The sequence below is a fragment of the Ammospiza caudacuta genome, chromosome Z (genome assembly GCF_027887145.1).
Source record: "Ammospiza caudacuta isolate bAmmCau1 chromosome Z, bAmmCau1.pri, whole genome shotgun sequence".
Classification (NCBI taxonomy): domain Eukaryota; kingdom Metazoa; phylum Chordata; class Aves; order Passeriformes; family Passerellidae; genus Ammospiza; species Ammospiza caudacuta.
In genome coordinates this window covers 21629920-21648999 of record NC_080632.1, presented here as the reverse complement: position 1 = coordinate 21648999, position 19080 = coordinate 21629920, and positions in this window count along the sequence as shown.

The window sequence follows — 19080 nt, the reverse complement described above, 5'->3', positions numbered from 1 at the left end:
ATTCATAAACCCTATTAAAGATATTTTAGATGAAAATAAAAAATGTTTGTATATTTTTGTCCTGTAACATTCTTAAGAGGCTGCATTAACAATGCACATTAGCGGGAGAATTCACAGTATGGTTTCAAGGTGAAAAATCTAGTTAAAAGCTTTTCATCAAACCACTACCCTCAGTAACCTGTCGGGAGTGTGCCTTGTGCCAGTGAAATTAACTGGGTTGTGAACAGCCTTCTAAAATATAGAACAACAACTTCAGCAGCTCAGTCTTAATGTGTTCTTGGTGACTGACTCTCTCTGCATCACAGGAGTATTTCTTGGGGGTGAAGTGTGTTTTCTAATTTGGGGGGTTACCACCAGATACATTAAAGATCACTGTTACTATTTTTGTTTGTTTGTTTCCTTCTTTTCTTTCAATCTTTGTTGTGCATGGATTTTTTAGTCACTTTAATTTCTAAATTAAAGAAACTTAATTTTCTTTAATTAAAAAGGGAGGGTTACAGTGTCCGACCTTCTCCAGAAAATTACTTTAATTATTTGTACATTATTTTGATGATTGCGTAGTCTTCATATATAGTTAGTTAATATATAAAATAACAAAATGAAAAGTCACATCTGTAGATGCTTTGTAGGTTGCTCTCCAGACCATCAAAAATAATAAGAAATCTTATAAATCTTACAACCATACAATCATAGCATAAAATCTCACAAACATGGGATCTCATTAATTCATTTACTGTGCTCCCTTCCTTGTGGCCATCAGGGCTAGACAAAATGCCACACAGTAATTATGTAAGATACAGTCTTTGAAGCACATAATAGTAGCTGCAGGACAGGAATAAAGTAATGGGATATGTAAGCTCCTTATCTTGGATTAAAGAAATTGTTGTAAGTAACAAATGATTTCCAGTTACTTTCAGGATTCCTCCTCCATGTATTCAAACTCTTTTCCATTAAATTTTTTCACTGCAAATGGCATGAAATCAGAAAAAAAAAAAAAAGAATGGTAGTAGAACTTTAATGTCACAAAGAGAAAGCAGACAAATTTATCAATGTATGCCATATCTTGCCTATCAGGAGTGCCAGGGAGTCTCTGACAAGCAATACCTGTGTGATAGCTCTTCTGGGAGACCCACAGCAGATACAGTCCTGGCAAAATGAAATCAGGAATTCTCTCTTCTATAAAACTGCAGAGCTATTTCTGTCTAAAAAGAGTTCAACCATCACAGGATAGACGGGTTTTCTATGGGTGATGTTGTTCCTTGGCTTCTTTATGGGACGGAGGGAATTTGGGGGGTTACCACCAGATACAGTGACAGCACAATTTTCCCTCTCTGCTCTTGATTTGTTGACTCAATTAACTGCACAATATTCAGAATGTCTTCCTTGTATTATGGGACCAAGCCCAAAGCAGAGTTTTCAAAATTGTATTCAGGGAGGGCCAAATAGGGAATGGACATCATGCTAGGGAGTAGGCAGCAAAATGTGTCTGCTCTGTGAAGGTAAAGATTTACAAAGTAATTTTCTAAGCTCTTGTTCAAGTTCTGCAGGATATGTTTGAGATTCCCTGCTCTGTGTCACCCTGAAGAAAGCCCACACATTGAAACAGTTTTAACTCAAGAGCATCTGTGTCAAAGTCATTAAGCAGAAAAAATACTCTTATGAATAGAGACCACAGGATCAAGTAGCATATGTAATATAACTGCCTCTTCTGGGAATTGGAAAAAAATACTCAAGTTTTAACATTGAATGGGTGTTGTCATTTCTGACGGCAGCAGAGCTCTGGAATTTGTATTAATTGTCAAAAGTGAAATGACTGTACTGTTTTAACAGTTGGGACAAGGAAATCCTCATTGAGAGTGAATGAGTCATAAAAAGAACTAGGTTTATTCACAGTAATTAACTTCTTGTTGTCCTCATGTATGATCTGTTAGCTACTGGCACTAGGCCACCAGATTAGAGGACTCCAAAGTACCTGTTATGACTACTCCTTTTTGGGAGAAAAGAGCAAAAATTCTACATATCTTTATGCAAATTTGGAGTGTTTTTTTTTTTTTTTTAAATTAGTCACAAAACCTTTTTTGTATTAGTTACAAAAAACATAGAAAAATAGTGAAGAGAAGAAATAATTCACTAAATAGTGAAGAGAGCAGCAGAAGTTCAATGCTGTATGTGTTCAGGAAGTGCATATGTACAGTGTATGTAGTGTATTTTGTAAATCCTAACCTGTAAGCAAGTCCCAAAGTGTGTGATTATACTGAGTCTCCCTCCTCACAGAAATTTCATTGGCTTCTGTGAAATATCTCTGTGTGCAAGGAGGTAAAAAATCCTTGCTGGACTGCATTGATAAATTAATGTTTGCAAGATAGACAGTAAAGAATTAGACTTTATTATATTTACAGTTTGTGCTACAGTGTGTGTGTCTTAGGGCTTGTTTAATTTATATGTAGTACAAATAATTGACTGAATCTCAAGCCTATGAAAGATAATCCACCAAAGAGACGTACAATGCCAAAGTTTTAGAAAGTGATCACTTCTTCTGATTGGCTGTCTTCATTTGAATTGTACTTTGCCTTTGAACCTATTTATTTAATGGATATCCTTGGAATTGGTGTAAACAAAATTTCTCTTCTGACTACATTTAGCAGAACTGAGGTGCTCTATTGGGAAAGACATAGAGAAGGAAAGTATGTGAAATAGGCATGTAGGTTTTAATTTAAGACAACTATATAAATATAAATTTTCTTATGAGTGAAGTATTTTATAACTCCTGTTCATTGTTAGCAAATAAAGACAAAATACACAATAACATTAAAATGATGAGAACTTTGTAACTGATATGACTTGCTGTCAAAAGATGACCTACAAAAGAAAAAATAGGATAAATTAATCTCACATTTAAAAGTAATTATTTGTCTTAAGTTTATGCATTATGCTCCTGTCAAAAGTAGTAATATGGGTGTATGCTAAAACAACTTCTTATTCACTCAGTGAATATTTATAATTTCCTTATACTTCGATAAGAAGTTAAATAATGTGCTTCACTTTGTGATTTTTTTTGAAAGCAAAGTCTCATCACTGTACTTTGACCCGTGGCCTGTCAAAACGTGCTGGGAAAAGGCAGGTGAGAAAGGCCTGGAGCATCCACTGGACTTGAAGGGTGTCCATGCAGCATCACGGGCTGACATGTGACCCAAAGGGGCAGCAATTATGCAAGTGTCCATTATCTAATCCTGTGACATCAGATTAGCTCTTCTCAGACCCTTTTGGACAAACTGAGATTTGTATTATGCACTGCCTGGGAGCAATCTGTGACTTTAGGGCTTCTGAGCCTCTCTCTCTGCAGTGGGTCCGGCTGCCAGCAGGCAGTGCAGCAGCAGGAGCTCACTAGAGACTGCACACCCCAAAAATGAGCAGTGTTTTCAGAGCACTGAGTACATTTACTGCTTGGTTGGAAGAAGGCAGAAAGGAAGTAGTGTTTTGTACTACCTCACAATGTTTTGGGGTTTAAAAAGATTCCCTACCAACTTCTTTAAAAAAGGTTGATTTAGTTTCTATTTGGTCTTTGGGGATTTTTTCTTGACAAAGCAACCTTGTGTAGGAAGATTGTAAAAGGAAGTAAATGCCAGAGTAATTTTCTTTGTCAGTGAGAATTTTCCAGTGTGTGACTGAAATGTGTTCAGCAAAGTCCTCTGGCACGTTGCTGCATATTGCTGCTGTGGTGAGTTGGACAGCTGCTGCCTCGGGGGTTATGCACACATTTAAGTGCTTAGCTCAATCAGGGTCCAATATTAGATAATTTTTGGTTCTTTCGGCTCTTGGTCTATGATATTGATAATGCCATGTCTGAAAATAGCTTTGCTATGATTATGTTAAATGAGCCACACTACAGGCATGAAATTTTTGGAGTAGGTGGTATTGTTTTCTAGATGATGGTTTCTATTTTGCCTTGCTCCTTACACGTGTTCTCATTTCCAATCAACATAGATATAAAATATTGATACTTGGAATGAGTATAGAATTCTCTTCTTCATAAGTATTCTCTGTATTGATATTTCCCAGAGGAAATCTTTTCAAAAATCTCATAATAACTTTCTGTGTATCTTGTTTCAACCCAGAGACTAAAAAGCCTGACTCCATTTTTTTTTTCTTTTTATTTTTTCATTTTGCCAAAATATTAATTTTTTAGGAGACTGGTCAATTTTCCCATAAGTGTCCAATTTTCTCATAAAGTACCTATTTTTTTTGGTACTCAGACTTGGCCTTTCACCATATTCTGGCATCTAAAAATGCCAAGTTAAAAAAGTATTTGTCCTTTGCAGAAAGCTCTACTTTTGGAAGGGGTCAAGGTCAGTCTGGATGGGGCTTTGAGCACACAGGTTTAGTGGAAGGTGTCTCTGACCACAGCAAGGGAGTTGGACCTGAATGATCCTGATGGGCCTTTCCACCCAAACGATTATGTGACCTCTGAATATAGAAGTATGCTGTAGCAGCCTCAAACCTCTGACTGATTCCTCTCTTCCTTTTTTTATTGATCCTCTGTTATGGGGTTTGGAACCCTCCACCTTGTTAGAAACATTTCTTTCTAATTATTAAAAACAGTGATGCTGTGTTTAGATAATTCTCTACTCTATGTTTCTTTCAGCTTGAATCTTTATGTACCAGACATCCAGTCTAAATTTTTATCTGCAGCTTCTGGATCATTGACATAATTGATTTTTTTGCATTTGTGGCAGAATTTGCATTGTAAATGCTCTGAGAGATTATTTGCTTTTAAACTGGATTTTGCTTTAAATTTTAACTCTTTCAGAGTAGATAGGAAAGCAATCAAGCAAAACCTGGGATACCAGGTATTTTTCTGAAAAAATCAGTTCTAAGTGGTATATCCAATAATGGGGAACTTACTGAGAAGAAACAAATTTTCACTTGTCCTAGGCATTGTAAAATCTGTATTTATTAGCTGTCAGTTTTATATAAAGTCTCAACCACTTATCCTAGTTAATCGATCACAGATCGATTAATAGATCATAAGAAAATGATGATCTATTCTTTTTTGTTTTCTGCCTCAAAGAAAAAAAAAGAATGTAAGGAAAAACAATTTTTAACAAATCAAAAGAGAGAAATTACTAATGAAATGTATGTGAAATACACATAAAAAGCAGAAGTTGATGGAAATTGTAAATAGAATTCTTGTAAGGTACAAATACACTTATAAGGTGAAAGCCAGTATAGACTTTTATATTTGTACTCTAAGTTTAGAGCACATGTAAGAAATTATAATGTCACCAAATGCCAAGCCCATCACCAGCACGGGGAACCCTTATATGTGAATTATTTTCTGGAGTGAAAAATTACTAAGTCATCACAGAGAAAACACAGACTGATTTCTACTCTTCATTTCAAGGATGTGATGAATCTCACTGAAACTAATGTTGTAAAATGACATTGATAATGTCTCCTTAATGTTTAAACTTACACATGCTTTAATCTGTGTGTTATGCAGTACCCTTCTCAAAAAGAAATACCTGTAGTTTTGGGTTTATTTGTGACTTTGTTGTGTAGTGCTATTTATCCATGCCTAATAGCATTAATAACTTTATTACAATAAAGTTATCTTGTGACTGTTCTCTTTGATTAAAAGCAGGTGTCCATCACTTGAGAAAAGTTGGTGTCCATCCCAGGATATGCTAAGACTTAAGATATAGAAATTAGGCATTGCAGCACCCAGAGCGAACTTCTTGTGTTATGTAGTCTATAATCTCCTACTGAGGAATTGCTTATTTGGTTTGCAGAACATTCATGTACTTTACTAAATTATAGACAACAACTTTTTTTGGTTTTTTAATACAAGCAACCTGCAAGCAGAATAGGTGCTGTCTTGTTGTGATGTTATTTCTTCTTGCTGAGTTAAATGGTAGAGTGTTATTGTGTAAAATACAAAAGAAGGGAGAGTTATACCTTGAAGTAACAATACAAACATGGACTGAAGAATTCAATATTTCGTTTGAAGTTTATCCTTGTGTAGAGCAGGAGTGCTTATGTTACCCCACTTTTTGGAGGAGTATATGCAAGTGTAAATATTGCATAAATGAAATTGTGTACCCTGCTGAGGCTTGTATTTTACTCATAGTTAGTATTTCAGCTCTGGAATTTAATACTAGCTTTTCTCAATTTTTTCCCCCAAGAAAACATAGCTTGTAAGTCAATGCAAAATTAAAAGAGTGCTTAAATTAGGTTGTTTTGAATTGGTCCTTTCCAATTAACCCTATCAGAATTTGTTGTTGCACAAAACTAGATTTTGTACAACAACAGAAAGAAAAAATTTCAACACTATTCTGGAACACATTCTTGCCAAGCAAATGTACTAGTAGCATGCCTTAGCATAATAGAGATTCCAATTTCCAAATGCTACCTAATCTGCTAAAGGAAAGCTATGGATCTGTGCATTTGACTTCAATTTCCAAGTCCTCTTCAGCCATTTTGTTTCAGTCATAACAGGATTAATACATGTCTGTGAGCTAAATGACAGTATGGAGGAACTTCAAGAACTGTTAATGTGCTATTTATTTTTTTTCCCTGTGCTTCTCTACAAGAAGCAAAGTAGAGAGTCCTTTTTTCCAGTGCTGTATTTAACAGAAAGTGGTTATGTCTAAATGCATTGTATTCATACAATAATCCAGACTCTTGCACAACTATACTATTTTCTGCTCCTTGGAATGTAACTCTTTGAAAGACTCAGTTTCAGAGACTACCCTAACTCCTCCCAACCAACAGTAGTTAATTTTAGAACCCTCAGGAATCAACAGAGGCATGGGTGCCAATTATAAACAGGCATATGATGGTTGTCCAGTGTTTTTCATGGAAAAGCCCCATGGATGTTTTTACCTTCACATGGAACAACACCAAACCTCCTTTGCTAAGGAACTCACAGGAGTGGGTTCTTGGTTATACTAAAAAAGATGCATCACAACAATGATGGTTTATTTATCTCACTCTGAATCCCAAATTTCCTCGAGACAGAAGGATGAGAAGGTTTTCTGATATTGATGGAAAATGACAACAATTTTGAAAGTCAGGAAGAACTAATCATCAAGTGACCTATTTGATGCTCTTTTTCATTAAATGGTCAAAAAGTAGGGCTTGAATACAATTGTCAAGTAAATTGAAAGCCACCATATACCTCAATTTAGCAGATGAGGAATAGTCAAACTTAAGTGTTCAATAAAATTCAGCTGCGAATTAGGTTCCATGAAGTGAGATGGAGTTATCTCACATTGTCATTCCAAAGCCTGAGAGGGGAATTTGTCTACTGTTTCTGGTTCACATCCATCTGCCTCAGTACATTTAGCAGGAGAAGCAGGAGGTGATACCTAACAAGAACTCCCACAGATTCCGGCTAAAAGCAGCTTTTCTAACAGCAAAGGAGACAAAGGGGATCTGATTCTTTTCTCTGTCCTGCTTCTCTTTGAGTGCCACTTCCCCATCTCACACAGCAGGGCCGTGCTCAGACAAAGAGTTTTCTTCGTAGCCTCTTGTCTTTTGACAAACAGCCAGTTGCAGTCTGTCCTTTAATAAGGTCCAGGTTTGTTCTGTTCTTTAACCAAGCTATAGATGGAAGTGAACAGTGACTTTTCCTCTTGATTGAGGTCATCTCATACCTCTTCAGTTTGTTCATGTCTGTTTGTTGGAAACTGGGCAAGTGGTTGTACCATTATAGAGACTGTAAGGTTATAAAACACCAGGACTTGGTGTAATGACTTGTAATAGCATTTTTTGCTTCCTTTCTTTTAAGGCAGTAGTGGTCAAGCTTGGGGATACATTATACCAATGAATACCAGGAAAAAATCTACATGTTTTCTGAGTATGTTTTATAAGTTGATTTTCTGGAAACTCATTTTTTTTTTCAAGTTGTTTTTGGACTCCTACCTAAAACCTTGAAGTAGGTGTTATCTAATACACTACCTATAGCAAACAGTAAGGAATACAGATCTCTAGGGGATGACTTAGACTTGGAGATCAAAAAATCTGAATTTTCAGATTTCATTTTGACAGTGTCATTGCTTCCCTGCTCTGCCACTCACACATCTCCTAAAACTTTCTTCTTCTCTGTATCAGACAAACTCTTACTTTCAGATTTCTCTCTGCATCAGTCCTTGATGTTCCCCTCCCTTTCCCCTAGGAGAAAATCTGCCTTGTCTCTGACTCACTGCCATGTTTAGCCCCCTCATGCTGTTGAGTGTTTCTCCCACAGGGCCAAGGTTGTTTCCTCACCCCACACCCTGTTTTGTGACTGTACCCAATCAATTCCTCATACTCAAACTCTCTCTCTCAGACTTTTCTTTACCTCTTTGAAGATTACCCATCATGAAAAGTCATAATTAACATAAATCATAAAATATGCATTAGTGGGAGACAAAACTCTCAAGTGCTGTTTCATATTGGCTGTATCTCAGTTTTCAGGTTTCTCCTGCAAGTCCAAGCAAGCAACTCAGTAAGCTCAAAGTATTTAATATTGTGTATGTTGTTCTTCGCTTTGGTTTGCATTATTTGACAATCATTTTTCAGGTTCATTTGTAAGAAACTTTCAATAGTGCCAAGTTCTCTTGAAAACTCAGTACACTCCACTGAACTATTTTTGGGTATGTGTCTGTGGACGTGTGAATATACACATAAAAATATTATATATATACTCCTGTAAACATATTTACCCCTCCATTATCTTAAGGCTTTTTGTATTTCCTTGTGTAAGGTAACTGGTGCAGATATTCAGAATAAATTGAGCAGTTAATGAAACATGTTGTTTCAGAGTGATTGCTGATGTATGTCAAACAGTTTATGTAGTTACTAATATTTTTAAATTAGTAATTATTACTTAATGAGGATATCTGGTGAGAAATGGCCAGAACTGTCCAATATCCATCATGATTTTTAAGATGCAGGCTCTTATGTGTTATACTACTGAAAAAGCTGCAAACTGGAATACAGCCTTCATTACAGAAATTCTTTTCTTTTTTGTTTCCCTTGAGATAACCTTTCCCACTCATTATTTGGATAAAATTTTCAATATTAGGAGCAAGCAGCTTTGTTTCCTTCTAAAAGGCACAATTTGGTACCTGCTGACAGTGGATCATAGAGCTTTGGGAATTTTTGCATCGTGGGTAGAGTCAGGAAGGACAAAGGAATCTGCGAAGTTTGGGCTTCAGTGAGATGTCTATCTTGCTAGGAATCTCTAAGATGTCCTATGATCTTGAGATTTTTGTGGTACGGTGACAATACTGTATGCTGTTGTACAGCTTCTGGTACATCACTCAAGGTTCTTGATAGGATGCAAATCTGGGTTTGCAAGAAGATGCTCAAGGTGGCGAAGCAGAACTGCCCTCCTTGTTTCCTTCCCTGCTATAGCTCATTCATGCTGCCACAAACTTTTTTACAGAAGCAAGGCCTTTTGCTTAGCATCACTTATCTTCAAGAAAACATTTTGTTGAATCAACATCATCCTTTTTGTCTTCTGTCTCCTCCTTTCACATTCCTTGGTCAAGTGTTGGCTTACTTAAGCTAGCATGAGTTAAGTGGATTCAGTCGAAACTCAGCTTCTTTTGTATATCGCCTTGCAATCTAAAGAGACTTATTTTAAAAGAATCAGTCTATTAGTTTTGCATTCAAGAACAGTCTTACCTGCAGGCACAAAGTGAAGCTTGTTTTCTTCCTGTGGTTATTCTCTGGTTATAATATTTATGTGCTATATTTTGATACTACCTGATAACAATTGCCAGTGTAAATTAAGTAGTCGTGAGATAGTGAAATTAACATCCACGGCTTTTGTCCCCAAGGGACCACCCCAGAAGTGAGACTAGTTGGATGCTGTGAGTGTCTCAAAGAACATTCACTTTCACTGGCCCCGCGCCTCACACAAAAGCTCAGGAAGGAATGTTTAAAAATTCCCTTATGCCAAAGGCAGAATGTGATGGGTAGCTGAGGTAGGTTTTGAAATGTGTAACACCACTGGAGCTGGTGGAAAGCATGTGGAACAGACCCAGAATTAGCCCACAGATTTTAATTGCATGATGACTCAGGTAATACTCCTTGCAGATGACGTTTTTCTCCTTCTCCTCCCTCTATCTGCTTAAAAAAATATTGTACTCCATATTTTTATTTATGTACCAAACCTCAATTGCTTGCATTGAGCCATTTCAGGCTCCACTTTATCTGATTTAGATTTTTATTTAATTTTTGTTTCTGTTTTTCTAGGCAGGTGTTTAAACAGCATGCTGGTGCTGAGTTAGGGTGGACATGTAATAGTGAAATTAAAAGACTTATGTGTGGCTTCTGTTTTAGAAGATTTCTAGCCTTCACCTTGCAATGACAAAGAAGTTGTACTTGTCTTTGTCCTTTAGTAGATGAACCTACATCACATCATAATAATTTCTAATCAGAGGATGAGGAATACACCTTGCAGATGAACTAAGTAACACTTTTTCCAAAAAGAAACATAAGGGTTATTTTTACAAATAAACATTGAAAAGCAACAATTATTTATATCATTAGAGATGTTTTCATAGGACTAGAACTCTCCATCAGGTTTGACAACTTGCACACAAAAGATTTTTAAGTTTAAAGAAATTCAGTTTAGTTTTACTTACAATATAGACTTTTCTCCAAATTAAATAATCTTACGTTCAAACTTTAAAACCAAATGTTCTTGAGAGCTGGGTGAAAACTTCATGAAGAGACATCATTTTCCTGGCAAATATTTGTCTTTAATGGTCATTTTCTGATGAAACAGAAGTATTTTGAAAAGTTCCCAGCTTGATACTTTCTTGATCAACCTGCCTCACTATTACATATAACCTGTGTGATTTTGAAACCATCCCTTAATAACCAGGAACTCCAAATTCCCCTTTGTGTAGTCAATAGGGATCAAGATATTGTATCCATACACCTCTGCCCTGGAGATATCATCTCACACCATAACACCTTGTAAGTCTGATACTTTTTATAATTGGGACATTTCTATGGGCCTCCCCCTCTTTTTTAAAAATGCTAGTTTTGCTATCTTACCTTCAACAGTTTTATGGTTTCCTGCAAAATTGTTTTTCCTCACACAGCTGGTCTATCTAACAAAATCAAGAAAACCCATAGATTTTTCAATGTCCCATGGAAGGATTTTAGTAAAATAGAATGTATTTTCCCATGTCCATATGCTGTAATGCATGTAAAATTCTTGTCTCTTAAACACCCTTTTGCAAGACTCTCAGCCTCCCTTGGTGACACAGTGACTAAGCTCATTTGAGGATTTACTTGTTAGATGTTGCATGCCAGGGATTTTCATGGATATGAGTCACCAGGGAATCTCATAGTTACTGGGTCTGTGATTTATCAATAATCAGTAGATGGTCTCGGACAAAAGAAGCCTTGAAGATCACCCATCTCTTTAGAATTAGATTTCAAAGTGGTATTCATGGTCACTTTCCCATCTTGGACAAACTTATTTACCTATTTCAAATAACACAGCTGAGAAGCTGTTGTTTCTTCTTTTTATGTAATTTCTGTCTTCAAAGAACACTGACAGTTGCACTGGAGCAATTCATATGTTACGTGTGGGCAGCCAATATCAGTCCTCCCTGTTGGACACCGGTGGTGGAAAGGGGATGAGGCTGTTAACTCTCTGACATTGAGAAGCAAATCACATCAAGAACATTTGTGTCTCTTGGCAGTATTTAACTACCAAGATATACTGGGATGCCATAAGAAGAGAATAGTCCCATTTGGCAATTGTTTCCAGGTGATAAATTGTCTACACCTGGTGAGCTAATACAATCCCTCTTCTCTAAAACTACTGACCTATGAACTACACAATACCCATTGTGTAAGAAGGAGACCTGGAAGTTCAGCAGCCCCAGTGCCCAGCCAACTCTGCCAGGTCAGCTGGAACATGGGGGTCTCCAACCACCAGGAACAACCGGAGTGACCCCGAGGACAGAGGAATGCATGTGTAGAGGGGAGGGAAAATATGTTAATGATTTTAGGGAAATTATTATCATATATATGTTTGGTCAGGGACAATCAATGAATATGTATGTAGAATACATATAAACAGCAACTTTCAGGTACACAGTATGCATGGATTTGGGAAGAGTTATTACCCCATGCCTCTGGCCAAAAATAGAATGACTGCTTCTTAATCCTACATTGGTGTTAAGGAGGTTTATTTAATTTAACCAAATTTTTGGTAACACAATGAACAAGTTATGTGAGAGCCTAAAGCATGAAACAAAAAGCCTAGGATAATAGATGCCATCATATAGAAAGCCTCACTATCTGCTAAATGTTGTTTGCTAATGAATATTGATAGAGTGTTTTAAGGGATGCCGGAGGCCCATTTCTGGCTTGCTAGGCTTTTTGCAAATAGAATTGTATGACAGTCCTGTCTGAAAACAAGGAATATCCAAAATATTTACTGCAAAAGAGACTCAGCTGCAAGTAGGAAAGATAATTTTTTTGCTGTTACAGTACTCTCAGGTGTAGGAGATATGCCTGGAAATAGGCAAGTTTTTCAGATCTTACCCTCCACATAGTGAATTTGAAGTCAGCCTGTGGGCAGCATGTCTAGGTGCACCTAATGGCCTCCAGACAGCTGAAGTCCATCTGTCACATACCAGACAGACTCAAGGAAAGCAGTCCTTGCCTGGGTTTGGGACTGTCCCTGTGAGTGGCCTTGCAGTACTCTTGAGCAGACAGCCACAGATATTCACCAAGTCCAAATCAGGATTTGTGCTGCTCCTTCACATCTAGGGAGTTACACAGGGCTGCTTTTGCTACTTCCAACTCAGAAAGAATCGCTTACATGCTCTTAGTGACAGAAGGAATCCCTGATGCTATCACACTGTGAAACACCTACCAACCACCTTTGTGCACTGGCTTGTGTTTTCACATGAGATGTGGGTTCAGGTATGTGGAAGCATCTCCAGAATGGTAGATATGTGAGATATGTGCTATGGTGTTCTTTGAGTTGAGCCATGCCCCTTTTGGAGTGGAATCTATCCCAGCTGAGATTTGTGTCTATATATAACACTAAATATTCCACATGTATTTCTTTTTAAACAACAGATTATCAGAGAGGCAATTTGCTCTTCAGCTAAGTTAGAAATCTCCAAAAGTAATTTCATACAATAAATATGCTTCTGAAAATTCCAGCATGTGCAAAATGTCCTCCTAATCTTCTTCCCTGAATGGCCGCTAATCAGATGAGGGGAATAAAAATTAATATAAAGCATAACTGGACTCACCTCCCTGTCATCATTTAGCCATGGCTGGCCCTTATGAAAAAAGCAAAAAAAACCCCTGACTGACCAACCAACAACAACAAAAAAATGTGCACCAGTAACACAATTGCAAAGATTGGACAATTTTGAGGAAAATTAAAAGAATAGGACAAATGGAACAGATGTTGAGTTTTCTCTTCCACTGGAATGACAGAATTTTTGTCATCTCATCAATAAAAACCTTTTAAGGGAGAAAAGGAAACCATCAACCGTGGTACTAAGGACTGAAGGCCATAAGATTCATAAATAGGCGAAATAATTATTTATGTGCAAACTTCCTGCCACCAATGATATTTTGCATCTCTATAGGAAAATAATATGATGGTATATAAATTAGGAGACAGTACAAGTTGGTAAGTTGCTCTAGAAAAAGCAGCAGAAAAAATGTGGTTTACTATCTTCTGTAGAATTATGTGGAAGTCTCTGTGGATTCTCCCATGGAAACCTCAGTTGATTCTCACATTGCAGACATTGTAGAATGGAGTCTTAGCCCATGGAGTATATTAAAAACGGAGGGCGGAGAAAATGTGAAAGGATTTATTGATAGAGCATAAATGAAATCCAGTCCTTCTGCCAAGGGCATCTGTTAGGTTTCCTTTCACTATGTACTGGCTTCGCCATCACTTCCAGGAGCACTTCCAAGCCCCAGTGTACAGCAGTGAAATTTGTTCAAAACAGAGAGGAGCCCAGAGCCTTTCATAATCCACCTACACCCAACCATGATAAGGAATAGAAACACAATCTAGCTGTTGTAATTGAAACTGGGTGTGGTTAGAGCAAACCTCATTACCGAAGAGGGACTGGTGACAGTTAGCAAAGCTCCATGCTGGGATGCATGAGGATTCCTGAGGAATGGGATTCCTTCCTCGGGAATCCTCATGCATCCCAGCATGGAGGGGGGATGCTCAGAGTAGGCAGCAGGGACCATGGAAGGCTCTTCTCAAGTTACATGCTGCTGTAGGACTGAAGATATCCCCCCATAACCAGTACTACTGCTCTGTGTGTTTGAATGAAAAGTCTGTGTTTGGCAGCCCTGCTCTGACGGACTGCCTTGGGGGGACCAAAGAATTGTTATTCCCCACTCACATCCCTTAGGGATCTCCTCCTCTGATTGATGGCTCTACCTGGGGCCTCTGTGTGTGAAGGTGGATATATTATATAATAAATTATACTATTCGTGTGCAGTTGAGTCTGGGTCTCTACATGTTCAGACTGAAGACCTGCAGTTGGAGATGATGAATGGAAGGTTTTAATTCATGTCTTAACAGATGGTTCTACTGGACCTATAGTCAAGCTAATAGGCTACTGATGAGCATGTCAGAGACATTAATAGACCTTGGGATTATCTGTACGTTGAAGTAGGGGAGAGCAAGCATCTGCTTAATCTAAGATCTAAATTAGAACTGAAAGAAAATCATTTTTTCATGAATGAAAAGTGAACTAGACTATGCTTTAGGGTGGGATCATATTCAGGAGGTGGTAGTGTCCATAGGAGGCCAGGAAAGGAGTCATGACTGTCCAGGGTCCTCAAAAGCAAAAATCCACAGTGGCATTACCATCCTGCACTTCCACTTGGCACCACAGATTCTCAGAATATCCAGAGTTGAGAGGGACCTACAATAATCATCAAACCAAACTTTTAAGCAAAGGGCTTAACAGTGATTAAACCCACAACTTCATTTTACTGACACCCTGCTCTAACCAGCTGAGCCATCCTCAGCCGTGCTTCGACACAGTCCAGTCTCCAGCTGTGCTACTCAAGGGAATAGTGCCCCAAAAACTGATTTTAGCTTGTTCCCAAAAAGTCTGCTTTCTTGCGTTAAGTATGTACACTCTTTTGGAGCAATACATTTGGAGCAAAACATTTGCACTATCTTTTGGCCTGTCCTGTTGAAATTATTTTTCCCTCTGCAAAGTTCTGTGACAAGCTCTTCTTCTTCCATGTTGTCAAGAAGGTTCATGACCTCCTTTTGATAGTCTGATTTTCCTCATGTGTCATTTTATTCTCTGCACAGTCAGTACTTTTTGTATTCTTCCTTCTTAGAGTCATCTATTGCAAGGTTTTTTGGAAACAGCGACAGTTTTTGTTACGTTTCTCTATGATTGCTGTCTGTTCTAATAATACATTTCTGTGATAAGGACATGTAGCTGCTCAGCATTTTGGCACTGCCTTTCCCTTAAAATCTATTACCAGAAGAGCAAACCCAGAATGCATCATTCACATTCTCAGCAGGTCAGAATAGATTAAAATTTTCTTTTTGTACAATTGTTGGTGTACCGGTTACAATTCAGTACCTTGTAATATTTCTTTGTGGTGTTGTAATGCTTCTTAGAGGGACTTGCTGACTGAAAGAAAAGTAACAGTATGGTGATTGCAACTATCAGTTGCTTTTGGGACCTCGAGACTTTATTGGATGTTACAAAGTCACAAAATTGCTACTTCACAGCTGAAAATCTGATATTTGTAAAAGACACAAACATCCTCCCAATATGAGAGTAACATTTGAACATATACAGGCTGAAGTGGGCCAATAAAACAGCCCAGTTCTATACACTTTTGATTTTAGAGGAAAATACACCATGGTGCAGCAGTGGTTCTATTAAATTAAATAACTTGCAAGAAAAAGACTATTTCCTTCTGTGATTTTTTTAACATCTCCCTGTAATATGTATCCAAAAGATGTTAAAATGCCTAAAGATCTCTAAGTAATTTTCACATTTAAAGTCAGTTAAAGCAATTTTAGATACACTAGAGAAGATAAAGCTATAATACATAAATACGTGTACAAAATGGGGCAAGTACATGTCTATTTCCTACTTCATTTGCATAGAAGTGTCACAGTCATCATCAATTAGACTTTATTTACAGAGCACTTGGAAAGCAAGAAAACTGGATTTGCCTGGACTTACCTTTCTGTTGCACTTGTGAAATTCGGAAGTGCCTCAGCTTTGATTTGTAGTTTGTATTACTTGTCAGTTTGTGAAGAAACATCTGTGTTATCTGTGTATTGCAGAAAGCCTGCAGAAAGCCTGCACTTCAGCTGCTCATTCTGTCTATCATAAAAATGCACACAAATATTTTCAATTGGAGCAGTTTCATTTTAAAAAATGTAACACTACCATTTCAGTAATTCTGCATTTTCCCCTTTACTTATGGAGATCAAAAAGTACTGTCTTCTGCTAAAATTAAAACTTTCTTTCCTTTGTGTTCAATAGTCTTTAATTTTTAGCAAGGAATTATTAAATCATTTACAGAAGTTATCTACAAAAAGCTCCTGAGCTTTGCTATTTTATGTGGCTTCTATTTTATCCCTACCTCCTGTTCCACAAAAAGATTCCTGATGAATTTATTTTCCAGCATTTAGTTACCACCAGAGATCAGATGTTTGGCTGATTCATAGACAAACTTAGAGCTTTCCTCACAGCTGTGGTTTTTCAAGTAGGAACTAGCTTCCTGATTTCACCTTCTTCCCTCTTGTGATCTGATTCTCTTTATGAGTAAGGGCTTCGCTCCTCATTCTGACATGACTGCAAGATTTTTCACTGTAGGTAAGGCTGAGGTTTGCTATTTTATATAAATACATTTATATATCTATGTGTGTGTATATATATTTTTTTAATATATGCACAGAGAAATTTTTATAAGAATATATTATTGGCTTGAGTTTGCCATAGATTTTTTTTAATTAGTTTGTGTTTGCTTTTGAGGTGGTGTGGTAAAAAATTATAACAATCTTTGTAAGTAACTGTGGCAATATTTTTTTCAGTGAATTCATTTTAGCACAGAGCGCTGCTATCCTTTGCATAGTAACTCTTGAAAGAGCTGACAAGATACAATTTTATGTAAAAAAAACCTGCAGTTTTTCAACTATTTCTACTTTTGTCCAGTTTTTAATATTCTTTTCAAATACTGTTCAAAGCTGGCATTTTGTTGCTCTGAGAAAAGTAAGCACCATGTTCTCCCCAAAGGAAATTAGAGGTAAAATGGCTTTTGAAAAGATCGGTGCCTGCATTGAAGGGTTGTATAATGTGTCCTCTGATGAGACACCCCGATTATTTATTCTTCAATAATGAGCTTTCAAAGTGACAATCTGCAAAGGGTAATTTGATCAGTCGAAAAATATAGTGCTTATAGTAAACTTGTATTCACAGTTATGCAGAAAAACAACATATAAACTCTGGAGAATACAGTGAAATTCACAGCAACATACATTTATTCCATTCCACAAGACAAAAAGGGATTGCATCCCTAAACCTCACAGGGTAATCTCTAAACTTTGTTGCTCTAATGGCTATCTTCACACCTTACTTGTTTTGACCTTATTGCTGTCACTCAGAGGTTTCTCTCCTACCTATCAGACATTCAAGATTATTCCTAACAAGCTTCTACAGGATTCCCGACAGTACAGTGCAGATATAAATATTTTTTTTAATATAGCTTTGCAGGAGGTTTGTTGTTTGGGGCTTGGATTTTTGGTGTTGGGTTTGTTTATTTTTAAAACTGCAACAGACTTTTCAGACTTCAGCAGAACCACAAGTTAATTACAGTTATTATTGTTGATAAGTGAAATAGAGCATAGTTGGAACGTCTCAGTCGTCTGTAGGCGGTATAAATGGCTTTTGGTCTGGTGAGTTTCATATCCAGAAACTCTCACTTTAAATAAGAGGTGGAGTGCTTTATGGCAGCTTTGCATTTGTTGTAACAAGAAAAAGAAACAAAGCTCTCTCTTCAACACACAGGATAAGCCATGTAAACACTAATGCTTTTCTTCCTTTATTTAAAGCATTTTTTCCTTCTATTTTTCAAGTACAAAGTAAAAGAAGAACAATTGTGTGTCCAGTTCCCAAGGAATATCAGAGCTTCTTCCTTGAAGAGGTAGCTTAAACTAGACAAATTTTAAAAAAGTTTCACAGTCTTATTCTGGATATAAAAATGCCTGGTATTCTCAGACACTTATGTTTTTCACTTTATTCAAACCAGCAACTGGCAAACCTCTCTGTGTTTTCTGTTGGCTGTAAAGTTTGGTCCTGCTCTGGATTTGGTGAATGATTAGCTGACACGTCTCCAAGTTACACAGATGTCCCTGACTCCTGCCGTCTTCCTCTGGTGCTCAACAGTCAAACTCATCATCTCTCCCCTTTTTCTGTGCCTTCACCTTTGCTCCCTCCCACCAACCCTTCACAGACCTTCTGTGTTGCACTGTCCCTTCCTGCAAGCCTCATCTCTTCACACTTGCTTCTTTCAAAATTAAGGCCAGAATTATCTTCCCTCTGCTGTCCATGGACATTTGTTATAAGAATACCAAGGTTTTAGCCAGGAGAATTGTGAGAAACGTGCTTTTTGTGGGCCTCATCTGAAACAACATTTTTCAAGGGTTTCAGAATTTCAGCACAAATATTCCGAAAGAAATCAGAAAGTAGGATGGCAGTACATCTTATGGTAGCAGTAACATTTTGCCCTTCCTACTTTTTATTTAAAAAAATTTCCTCCAGTAAGGCGTTTTTCATAACCAGATAAATTAAATCTTTATGACGCAATGGGAGGTTTTATTTTATCTTTGTTGCTTACTGTGTAACTCAGATGAGCTTCCCTCGGTAATATTTCTGATATCTTTTCTCCTCTGTCACTGCTGAAAAAAAACCATGTCTGTTGATAGGCAGGCATAAGTAAAAAAAATTACTTTCTCCAACCTAAAATGGTAACACTTGGACATCTGTGAATTTGTACACCTAGATGCGAAATCCAAATATTAAATTAATG